Below are 12,301 nucleotides of genomic sequence, written 5' to 3' on the forward strand. Positions count from 1 at the left end.
GCCAGAGGGCTAGCTTTTATGGTTCTTGTTTTAATAATCATATGGTAATGTTTTTATTAATACCGTTTTGTAACTGGAGCTGTGACTTTGACAGATTTAGCTTAATGACCATATAACTTCAACAGATATCAGGACCCACCTTAGGCCAGAAGAGATGGGAGAGTGAAGAAAGGAGAAGCTGCAGGAAGCAAAAACACATTTTGTTCACTTAAAAATGTTTCTTACTTGCTAGAAAATAAATACGATTTTTATTTTATAGCTGTCAAAATTTGATGAGCTCACATGGCTCTCCACTTTACTGCACCTGAAGTCCTCTGAGGGCTGGGAAGATAGGTCTGCTAATTTCTCCAATGCTGACACTGCAGACATTCAATAAATATTTGTTGAATGAATACATCTATATATGAATGAATGGGTGAATGAATGAGTCATAGACAGACCTTGGTTCTCAAAGTCTCTATCTGGTTCTCATGCAGAAGCCCACACCACCTCTCCTATCATAGCCACAAGATTACAAAAGTGAAATCTTAAAAGTTTAAGACTTCCAAAGGCATGGACTGACCCCAGAAGACTTATTTTCCAGTTTTGATCAAACGAAGCCATAGGGAGAGCCTCACCTCTTCCATGAGTGGCGTTTATGCCAAATAGATTTCACATGCTTGACAGCTCATTCTTAAGGGTATAAATTTATTTCAAAGTTTAGACTGTAAGTAGGGCACCATGGAAACCATAAAAGTGAAGATACGGTGATTTACAGGAAGATGTGCGTTTAAATCAGAGTATCTCCTTAGGTGAAAACATATCACCAACCAAACAGATTTTATCAAGGGGCAGATTCAGAGGTAATGATGGGCTGACTGGTGTGAGAGATAAACTTGAGTAATGGCTGGCAGGTCTATTGAATTTGGACATTCATGAGGATTTTCTTCTAGCAATTCCTTCTAGAACATGCCCCAAAGGGAAAGCTGCTCTACCAGCATGATATCTGTGAACCTCTGCAGCTTTGCAATGAAGTTTTTAAGAGAGCAGTACTGAAATCGGCTCTATTCCTCAGTAGCCCCCATATTCTGAGCAGCATCACAGACCCCTCCTGCCGGGGGTTCAAGTGTCAATTATTTATCCTTGGGACCCAGAAAACTGTGACAGAACTGGAGACACCTTTTCACACGGCTTGGAGTAGAGAGATGATGTCCTGGAGCCTCAGACTTCCCACTGGGCCCCTTCTTTGGGTGACCAGTGAGAACACGGCAACATGGACCTTGCCCTGCCAGGGATCCCTTGGCTTCCATAGCCTGGTAGCCTGTTGGTGACATATCTCAGGGAGAAATACTAGATCTGTGATAAGCATTTTGAGTTGCATTCTAACCCCTTCCTCACCATCACACCCCTCAATTACTCTGCTAGGGAGGATCTGACAAGTTTAGCTCTGAACAGAGGCTCCTTAGCATGGCTCCAATAGGTACAGGAGGGCACACCCTTAAATATAATGCGCTCAAAGTGCTATTAAATTAATTACAGCATTTATTATAGAAATATTTACAAGGAGAAGTCAAGCAACGTAAAACATTAAAGAAACATAATTACACAGAAATAGAAGGGAGAAGGTAGGTTATCAAATACAGAGCACTTGGTTAACCAGTTGGCCCTGAGAATAGGTTAATCAGGTTTATTCAGAGGAGGACAGAGGTGGAGCCTACCTCCTTGGGAAAAATCAGGCATCTGGTGATCTAGGGGCTTCCTAGTTCTTCATTTTCTCTTCATTTTAGCAATAGAATAAAATACTTTTTTTTTCTTCTAAAGGAATGGAGCCTTCACGTGGAATCATTGCAGTTGTCAGTCATTTGTATCTCTCCAAATTAAAATGAAGGATATCACTAAGTGTTAGTTTCTGGTTGCTGTGCCGTATTTCCCGTACACAACTTCCAACCACGTGCAGCGCTTGTTTAGAAGGATGAGGGCTTTTGTAGCACCATTCACTCTGTCTTATTTATGTCTCCAGATTACTCAGGACAAGATGTTTATACTCTACTAATTCAACCCACTCACAGAGGGACTATTGTCTCCTTCAGTTTTTAAGGCTTTTCAAGTATGTCTTCAATTTGACATCTTCCTATTTTGATCTCATTCAGTCATTCATTCAAAAGACAGCAACCCCATTCTTCCCCAAACTCCATTCAAGCTCTAAGTCAGGAGTCATCCTGATTTGCCCTTTTTTCCACATACCCTGTCAAATCCTTTAAGAAGTTCTACTCGGTCTACCTTCAGAATATATCCAAAACCATATGGGTAAGTTGCTTAATTTCCCAGAGTTTTGGTTTCCCAGTCTTCAATATTAGGATAATAGTGTTATACCCACCCCCAAAGAACTGTTGGGAAGATTAAATGATGCTGCAGTAATGCAAGGTGGTGAATGTTCATTCATCGTTAACACCTCGTCTATCACCTTTACTAGGCTCGCATGGCAACCTTACACGGTACATGTCATACTTTTGTGGAATGCTGAAAGATTCAGAGGAATAATGGAAGGAAACATTAGGAGTCAACTAATGAAAGAGACTCTAGTTTGGTAAAGAACATGAAAACAAATACAATGCTATTTGGGGAAAAAATTAGCCAAGAGAAGTGCATTGATATTCTTAAAAAGACAAATGAATAAAGCATTAAAAAATAATGTCAGCAGCCAGGTGTTTGCATGTCCAAGCCATGGACATTCATGGAAAAGCCAAAAAACTTATGAATTTTAACAAATATTATATTTTAAAAGAATATTTCCAAAATCTGAACACCTCTGATCACCTGAATTTGTGAGTTATTCTTGGAATTCTACTTCCTCACATTTTCCAAATTTTCTATAAAGAATACATATACATTTCCAATCAGAAAAATATTATTTAAAAATAATTGAAAAGTAATAGCAGCCCTTTTTTTTTTAGTTAACAAAGATTCTAATAAAAGAATAAAACACTTCAGGTTAACCTATTTTGCATTTATTATGTTAAGTTTACAAAGTTAAAAGTTGAGCCAGTTTCCACCCAAGAAAATCAATTCTCAATTTGCTTATAATTTGAGGGTAAGTGAAAAATGTCAACTTCTAGGAATTAGTAATTTACTCTTATTTTTTTTAATGAAAACTACCCATATACATACATAACGTTACATAGGTTTCTGGGGTGGGTGAGAGTGTCAAGGTGGGGGCTGCTTTTATAGTGTGTTTAGTTGTTTGGTTTCGGCTTGTAAGTGATATTATTAAATAAGTTCATAAAAGTTTAGGGTCTGTAATACTAATAAAAATAACCCTCAGTGTGGCTTTTCCCATAGATTTGTCTTTGAAGTACAGTACTGTGGTTTAGGTAGTTTCAAGGCTATATTTATTCTATAATTTTAAAATATAAAAGTTAATAACTTAATAGTAGCAACTTGGACTATAATTTTAATTATGAAACTGTTCTTCCTCTTGACATCACAGTTCGGTATAGTTAGGGTTTGAAACTCATGCCGCAAAAAAGGGCAAGTACACTCAGATTCTATTCTGAGATACTATTTTATGGCAAATGATTTTCATGCCCTTTGCCCTTGTCCTTAGAGGCCTCCTCGGGTGTATCGATGGCCTGAATTTGCTGGCAGACATCGCAATGAAGCAGCGTCAGTCCTATGCACGTACTACGCTGGGTGCTTGCAGCAGTGTAGGGGGGAGAGAAGAAATGTGTGTTCTCGAAGTTGTTCTTTCGAAAACGTGTATTGAACGCCCGTTCTGTGCCAGGGGCTGTGCTGGCTATTTGCACCCACGTTACATCATTCCATACCTATGAGTATTAAACGCAGGAGCAGAGAGTAAAGACCACCACATTCCACAGAGGGGCAAAGGAAGCGGCAATACCAGGATCTGAACCCCAGTCATCCAATTCTAAGCACACCATTCAAAAGCTGGAGTGAAAACGAATTTAGGAACAGAAGACCATGTAACCAAATGATAAGCCACCTTCCAACACAGCACGCAGCAAAGCAGGACATCCTATCTTCTGAAGACGGCAAAGCGAAATGAATTGGGACCTTGCGACTTGTGCCATTAGACTGTGCTGCTCCCAGCTGTCTTCTGGTTACCGGCAGGGCGATGAGAGGACAGAGTCAGCGAGGGTCGGCTTCTTCTCCAGACAGCGACCCACCCGCATTACAAGGCCACTGCTGAGAAGGGAAGGCACGTTTCAGGCCTGGAAAGCCTTGTGCAGCCACTGTGCGTGGGGGCGATGGGGAAGCCCACGGCCTCGGTGGCCCAGACGTCAGAATAAGTTCACGTGCAGGATCAGGCTATAAGGAGCAGAAATGGGAGGCCCAGGGCATCATTTCTGGGGGGTGTTAGAGCAGATTCCATCCTGGTGCTGCCAGTAGGCATTTTCTTGGCAGAACTGTGAATGGCAGAAAACGGCCTTTTATTCAATCACTGAACAAAAGGAAGATTCCGATGAGACTCGTGCTGTGTCTGTGGTGAGGATATCTTTCATTACGCTGCACAGGAAACAATTTTCCTAGGCAGAAATTTTCTTCCCTACTCTTAGTATCAGAAATACTTTGTGTCAGACACTGTGAATCATGTCACTGGTCAGAGTTCCCACTTCACCCTGGAACTTAAAGAAAGATTAGAGCCACATTTAGGGCCCACATTATCATGGGCACAGAATTTTTAAACAAGTGTTTTTATATTAGCCTCCTGCTTAATTTCTAACTTTTGATTTCTTATCTAAATACATTTCCTTTTATTTTGCTGTATTTTGAGACTCTCCTTAAGCGGCCTAGGGTCTCTTTGAAAACAAGCGAGATACAAATGCATATACCACATGCGTCCACGCAAACATGCGGCAGGTCAGAGAGGGTCCACAGGAGTGAGCGGGGCTGAGCAGAGTCTGGCCTCCCCTCGCTGGCAATCGCACCTGAAATGCCTTCTGGAGGAGGCCTGGGCGTTCGCACCCAGCTTTCTAACACCTTCAGAGGAAGTAATCAATCTGATGACCAAGTGAGGCAGTCTTGGCCCATAGCGTCATAGCACTGGGTTTGGAAGATAGGCAGACACACATATTATAGCTACATTTCAAGCAGTACCATCGGATTTTGGAGTTTGAATGGGAGTTAAAAAACTGACTGTAAGAGTTAATACATATTTATTCATCTCACCTGGGTGATTTTTTTTAAATGTAACCTTTTGTTTTATATATTTCCTAGGTAATTTTCCAATTTATGATTATTTTAAAAGTTAAGACAAAACTCTGAGAAAATATTGAAGGAAAACCAACAATTTAAAGGCACTGGGACGAAGATAATTAGGAGCGTTATTATGCAGGCATTGCAATAAAACAATATTTGCTTTGGTGACTCATACAAACATTAGGCATTTGAACTGAAACCAGTGAAGTGTTATGTGATGGGAAAACAATTGATCTTGGTTTTTATGTGCACATTCTCATTGCCTGGCGTTTCTTCTTGTTAACTAAAGTTCTTTACACCTTTCAAATAGTTTGTGTTGCATCTCGGCAAATTAATAGTTTAAAATAATTATAATTATTCACAAATGTAATATGGCTCCACTGAAGAGTCCTATGGAATTTTATCCACCATAATTAACGCAAAATGTAATAATATATTTAAGGAAAAACATGTAAGAATCTGAAGTAAATCTGATATTGTTGGGCTGTGTTAGGCTTTAAAATTGATTCACAGCAATATAATTTTCTTCTTTTTTCCTATGGCTTTCTTTGAAGAACTCTGTTAGATTTTTTTCTCTTTAACTCAACTTAGCTTTTAGTGGGCCACCGTATATTAGAAAAATAGAATTTTGTGGTTATCAAGAGATTTCTTTATCATGATGTGGAAATTGAGGGTGGGTTTGCTTAAAGACAGGAAATCTGATCTTTTTCCTCTAACAATTGGTTGGGTAGATCCCAAACTCTTAACTATGGTTTATTAAGTGTTTAAGAAAATCTGTATCATAAAATTGCTAGAGAAGACCAGTTGATATTCTAAAGGATCAAAGTAACATATCAAGTGACAATTTGAGAGAAGACCTGTTGCTTCTGCATTCTAGTATGTGTTGTGTGTGTGTGTGAAAATACTACTGCAATAAAATTTTTGGTGATTTTCTATAACAAGTAACTAATAATTCATCAGGACTAACTTTCATAAAGGGATAGTTTTTCCATATTTAAAGAAAACAACATTGTTTACTTAAATGTTGATTATGATCTTGGGTTTCTGATGCATGATACAGAATGGAAGAACCTGATCAGCCCGCTCACTTACTGAGTGAACAGACAGAAGAAATTGTTCTAGAAACTGGTTAAGTCTGATGAACCACATTTCTGTAGTCAAAGGGAAAGGAAAAGTTAGGTAGTTTTTAAAAGCAATTTAAGCAAAAGTGATTGTGGATCAGGAGGAAAGAGGTCACGAGAGAGCAGAGCAGAGAGCTGAGAAGAGGTGAAGTCATCTGAATGATTTATTCCGCCATTCCTGGGCTTTAGCTTCAGAAACTTGGCTCTGATATGGCAAATAGGCAGCATGTTAAATAGCCTTTTGGAGGCTAGGTCCCTTGCGGTTTCCATCAAATTCCACAGCCTTGGGGGAAGGCCCATTCATTCAGGGGGTTCAACCAATCTATTCAGCACGCACCATTATCCAAGCTCATTCATTCTAGATTCATGACTGGGAGATATTTGGTCAATATCTTCTCAGTATCCTTTCAGTTATACAGTGAGGGCTAGCTATCGGAGAATCTTTAAGCCAAGCACAGTCATCTTGGGCAATTTTCATTGCGCTTGTTACTGTCTGTCTATTTATTAACGGAAGCACAGACACTGTCCAGCCTGATCTGTGTCTTGATTGTGGATGAGCATCCATTGTCTCACTCAGTGCCAGGAACATGGAAGGAGCTTGACACATATTTATTAGAAGAATGAAAGAATGACTATCACACAAGCACACCCTTCTCCTCTATCTCTTCCCTTTCCGTGCCTAAGAGCCAGCAGCAAGGGACAGTGGGACACATCTTTTGATCTGTGGCTCAGACATATCTTAGATTGAACACCCATCTTGTGACCACAAGTCTATGATGCCAGCTTTTTGCACCAACAGCTGAACCCACGTTCATCCAATTGTTAATACTGATGATGTGATAACTGTTTTCCCCATCGTGATGCTCACTGTAATGACAGTGACTTCATTCAAGGTGGTGTTGAGAAGCCACTCAGAACTGGTTGCCTTCTCCACTGAGTTCACTGAATGGTCATTATTCCTCTGCCTGCGTGTCTTTGCCACCTAAATTGGGAGCTCTTGAAGAGGAGTTTTTTTTTAAAGTTACGTTTTAGTCACCTGTGCAAACTCCTACCACAGCGCTTGGTTAGAGGGTTTAAGCAACTTGCCCAGGGTCAAGTGGATAGATGTATGAGCTAGGATTAAAATCCAGATCTACACAACTCCAAAGCCCTTGTTTTTCCCACGGCACAGTGGGCTTATATTCTCCTTTCTCCACTGTTGGAAATAATGCTCCAATAAATACCCTTGACCATTCACTTTAACCATCTCTGATTATTCCCATAGGAGAGATTCTTAAATGATAAATAAGTGCAAAAGGCATGAACATTTGCTTTATTAAATGCTTAAAAATATGCATTATTTCCAGATGGCTTTCTTAAAAAATTGATCCAATCTATAGACCTGCAAGTGTTCAGTGAGTGTTCTCTTTTCACTACATCTTCACCAACATTAGCATTTTAAATGATTGCTTATTTGATACCTCAAATGGCACGCCATTCATTTGTTGAATTTCTTTGTTTATGGGTAGATTGAACACTTTAAGAAATTCTGATTTGATTAAGGAAATGATTGAAGCATTATTATGTGATGTTCTTGTAAGGAATATTTCAGTCAGAACTGGTAAGTCAACAACAATATAGTGGAAGGAGGGACTCATATTTGCACAACATCTGTTATTTTAGGAAGAAGACGATTTTATTTTATTTCATTTTTTATTTTCTAATATAAGGATTTAATATAAATTTTCCTCTAAGCACTGCTTTAGTTCACAGATTTTTTTATGTTGTATTTTCATTTTCATTCAGTTCAGTGTATTTTTTTAAATTTCTCTTGAGACTTTCTCTTTGACCCATGGAGTATTTAGAAGTGTGTTGTTTAACTTCCAAATGCGTGGAGACTTTCCTGTTACTTTGTTTTATTTTTCAAAGATGATTTTAATTATTACTTATTCTTTATGCCCAGACAATGACCTCCAGCATCTCTTAGAAGGGGTTGCGATGAGTTTGTTAAACATCTCACCAGAGGCTTTTGCCTGGTTTGCTTAAGTTGTGGTGGATATTTTTAAGTTACCTTATAGGAAAAAGTTGATTTGTTCTATTTTCAATGTCCCCATCATTTCAGGGTTCTGCAGTTTATCTGAGAACTCAGAGAACGAGCAGAAATATAAGAAAAGGCTGCTCCAAATTGCCACATGCCATTTACTTGTCCAACGAAGACTCCCTTCAGAAGACTGATTGCTTTCGCATTTTGGACAGAGCGGATATAGACAGTTGTTACTTCTGAGAAATTTATAAAATAAGCCCAAAGAAGAGTCAGCAGTTTCCTAAGTAACTAACTCACTGAATGTACTCCTAATGGAAAAGCTCGCAGATCCACTTTCTAGAGCCATTTCCCCCAGGACTGGCTGGCCAATGTATTAGGCTTTATGGAAAGGGTACAAGTCGCCTGGGGCCATATCAGCCTATTTGACGGTGTGACGTGGGCTCTGGTGCTCTGATGGCTGGAGAGATGAGGTGGCTGCTTCCCTGATCACATCCTCCATGGCTTTGCATCTCCCTAATGATTTTCTTTGGGCTAATTCTAGATATTCATTTTAAGTCCCTCATGTAAATGAGGAATACTCCTGAAATATACTCTGATATTCTTCATATGAACAATACAAGTGAATTAACCAGAAGCCTCTGGAATCTACTCAAGTACTCAGCACAGCAGGGCTGTGTCCCTGGCTAGTTGATAGGATTCTGAGATGCTTCTGCTCTTGTTTTTTGTTTCCACCCCCAGCAGACACATATCCGGTGGTAAAATGTGCTGGGTTCAAAACCTGTCTGCACCTTTATCTTATCACACTAACATGCAAATACGGCCACTCCCTGTTCCCAAATTCCAACCAAATTGGGCACCTGCCAATCCCGTTCCTGCTCTTGGTGGAGAAGAGAGACAGTCTGCACCATGGAAGACCAAGGCACTTTGGGCCTGACCACTTGGGTCCACCTCGTTTGCCCTGGGCATTGCCATTAGCAGACAGGAGCTGTGGAACTAAATTGAGAACTATTGCAGAATGCAACTAAGGACATCCAATTCTCCTGTCTACCCACCTTTAATTATTTTTTATTCTTAATCCCAGGTGGCTTTTCCCCAGCAGTCAGCAAGCTTCTGAGTTACCACTGCCTCCCTCCCTAGCCAACATTTACAACAGAGGAATATACACTAGCTGGAAAACAGCACGGTTCAATGATAAATATTTAAAAGTCAGCTAAAAAATTGTAATTAATTAATTTAATTTAAGCCAGCTATAACAGTCTTTTGTTATGTCATTTAGTTTGGTGGCACATCAACAACATTTTCTGAAAATAACTAAGGATAGGCTGTATTAAACCAATGGATTTTTAAAAATTTTAATTTTTATTGAAATGTATTTGATTTACAATGTTAGTTTAAGGTACACAACAAAGTGATTCAGTTATACATATACATACTTTTTTTTCAGATTCTTTTCCATTATATGTTATTACAAGATATTGAATATAGCTCCCTGTGCTATACGGTAGGACCTCGTTGTTTATCTATTCTCTGTGTAGTAGTGTGTATCTGTTAATCCCTAATTTATCCCACCCCACTGCCTTTCCCCCTTTGGTAACCATAGTTTTAAACCAATAGATTTAAATATCTTCCACTTCAAATTTGATTTTGTCTTTAATTTGCCAGTGTGTCAGCCAAAACCTAAATATGACAGTTTGCTAATACTGCAGGCAGGTAAAAAAAAACTAACCTGTATTCATTCATTCAAAAATGATTTGTTGAATGGCCGTTGTGGAGTGTGGGCTCAGGGAGGGCAGGGACCGCGCCTGCTCTGGTGCTAGCCAGGAGGAGGAGGAGGTAGGACGTGGATTCAGCACGTAGCACAGTGTCTGGCATTTAGGGCGGCTCTCCCAATCATTTCTGAATAAACAACAGAGTGCAGAGGGCTCTGTGCTAAATGCCAGGGATGAAGAGATAAATGTCCCCAGGAGCTTCAGTGTCTAGAGGCAGAGAAATTGGCTTTGAGCTAATTTTCCAGGCTTTCCTCAGGAAACAGAGAAAACAATAAACAAACCACAAGGGTCAGGAGACATGGATGCCAGACCTGTTTCTGATCCAGTTCGTAGGATCCAGTTTTCTGTTTTTAAAAAATTAGAGTGCTAGCTTAGATAAACTCAAAGGACTCTTCTAAACTTTTTTCACTGCATGGAATGAGCCAAGTTGGACCCAAATATATTTAGTGACTTTTCTGCTTTCTGTAGAATTTGGACAGATTTGCAGGATGTTGGTCAGTGGATGAAACACTGGTCTGCAAGCAGAGGCACGTGTGTCTCTTGGCCAGGCAATTCAGGGACGAGGGGCTGTGTCCTGAGGAAGCCGCTGGCAGGAAGGAGTTACATAAGCACTTTGCGGAAACGTTGGTGAGGCAAGATGTTTTCCGTCCTCCTGCAGCTCTGCGTTGCTGGACGGCAGTTGGCCGGCTGTCTCTACAGTTATCATGCAGGACAGGTACTGGACTGTCCACCCCCAACTGCAGCTGCATCTGGGAGGACCGTCCGCAGCATCTGAGCCGTTGGAGTCATCCCAGGGCTGCTTTGATGGGAGCAGCGCTTCCCCACCTGCACCTTGTCCTCAGCAACTTCCCTTTGCTGCTGCCCTGGAGAGAAGGGAGCCTATAGAGGCACAGAACGCCAGTGAAGGAGGGTGGCCGGCTGGGCTGTCCCCGAGTGCAGGATGAGGGCCATCCAGACTTTCACTCCCATTAGCATCAAATCACACCAATCTAATTTAAAATAAAAGCCTTAGAGTTGGCCATTCTTGTACCTCTACCCAACAGATGCCCCCATAAAGCAGTGTGCAAAGCATATTCCAAAGTAGATGGCACGGGGCTTATGAGGAATTCAGCCCTTACATTTTAAGTCAAATGCTGCATAGCCACATCATCTGATGCCTATCCCCTCGCTTCCAAAATTGACTTTTGCCCCAGCTTGCCAAACGAGCCCGTTAGTTACAGCATCAGGAAGTTCTGAAATTTCCTGGTTACTAAGAGGGTATGTTAAACAAATAGAACAAATCAGGATGATGTCTGGATTTGATTCCTGGCATGGCTCATAACATCTCAGTTTCCCCACTGGTAAAATAACAAGCAAAGTATCTCAAAAAACCTGCCACAGATGCAGCTATTATTGTCGTGCTGTCATTTCAGCAGGCATCCAAACCACGAAGGGACACCGGATTCCCATTCGGACAAGAGCTGGGTTTAGCAATGCCGTCATTCAGAGCCATCACTTAGGATCCACTGTTGGATTAAAATATGATGGCTACAGAAATATCAAAAAGAGCCACAGAATTAGAGCAAAACACACATCCACGTCCGTATCACGGTGTAGTTAGCCTGTGGGAGTGTGGACGAGAAACTGGAAAGGTGGCAAAGGAAAAGTCGTCCAGAGAACCTCCAGTTCAAACCAAGCATCACCTGTCCAGGTTCAACAGGGAAAGAAATGTTGGTGAAAAGCCTTCCATTCTCGAAAGAGACAAGCATACTTTCAGTGGTCCCATGTCGAGACGTTTAACAACATCTTATACACAGTTCTGCGTAACACGCAGCCTCAGTTTATTTTAAGAAAAGAGAGAACACCCACAAAACTGGTTTGAACAGCCATCATTATAAGGCATGTGCAGTGGGAGTCAGAAAATGTGGGTTCAAATCTGTCCCAGTGAAGCAGTTGTGCTGTGTGGTTCATCCACACTGTTGACTTCTGCCAAAGAGCTCCACAGTGTGTGTGTAAATATCTTTACAGAGACAGCAGAGACAGAGACAGAGAAAACACAGGTCCCTCTCTGTTCCTCCGAGTTTTCCTAGAAAATCAACTTTCTCTTTTAAAGTCAGGCTGCCTACTTTTATGTGAATCAGTGTCACGGATAATCAAGATACTAGAAATAAAAACTACAGTTCCTGCATGATTGGAAACTACTTCACGCAATA

Source organism: Vicugna pacos, chromosome 14 (assembly GCF_048564905.1).
Source record: "Vicugna pacos chromosome 14, VicPac4, whole genome shotgun sequence".
In the NCBI taxonomy this organism is placed as follows: Eukaryota; Metazoa; Chordata; class Mammalia; order Artiodactyla; family Camelidae; genus Vicugna; species Vicugna pacos.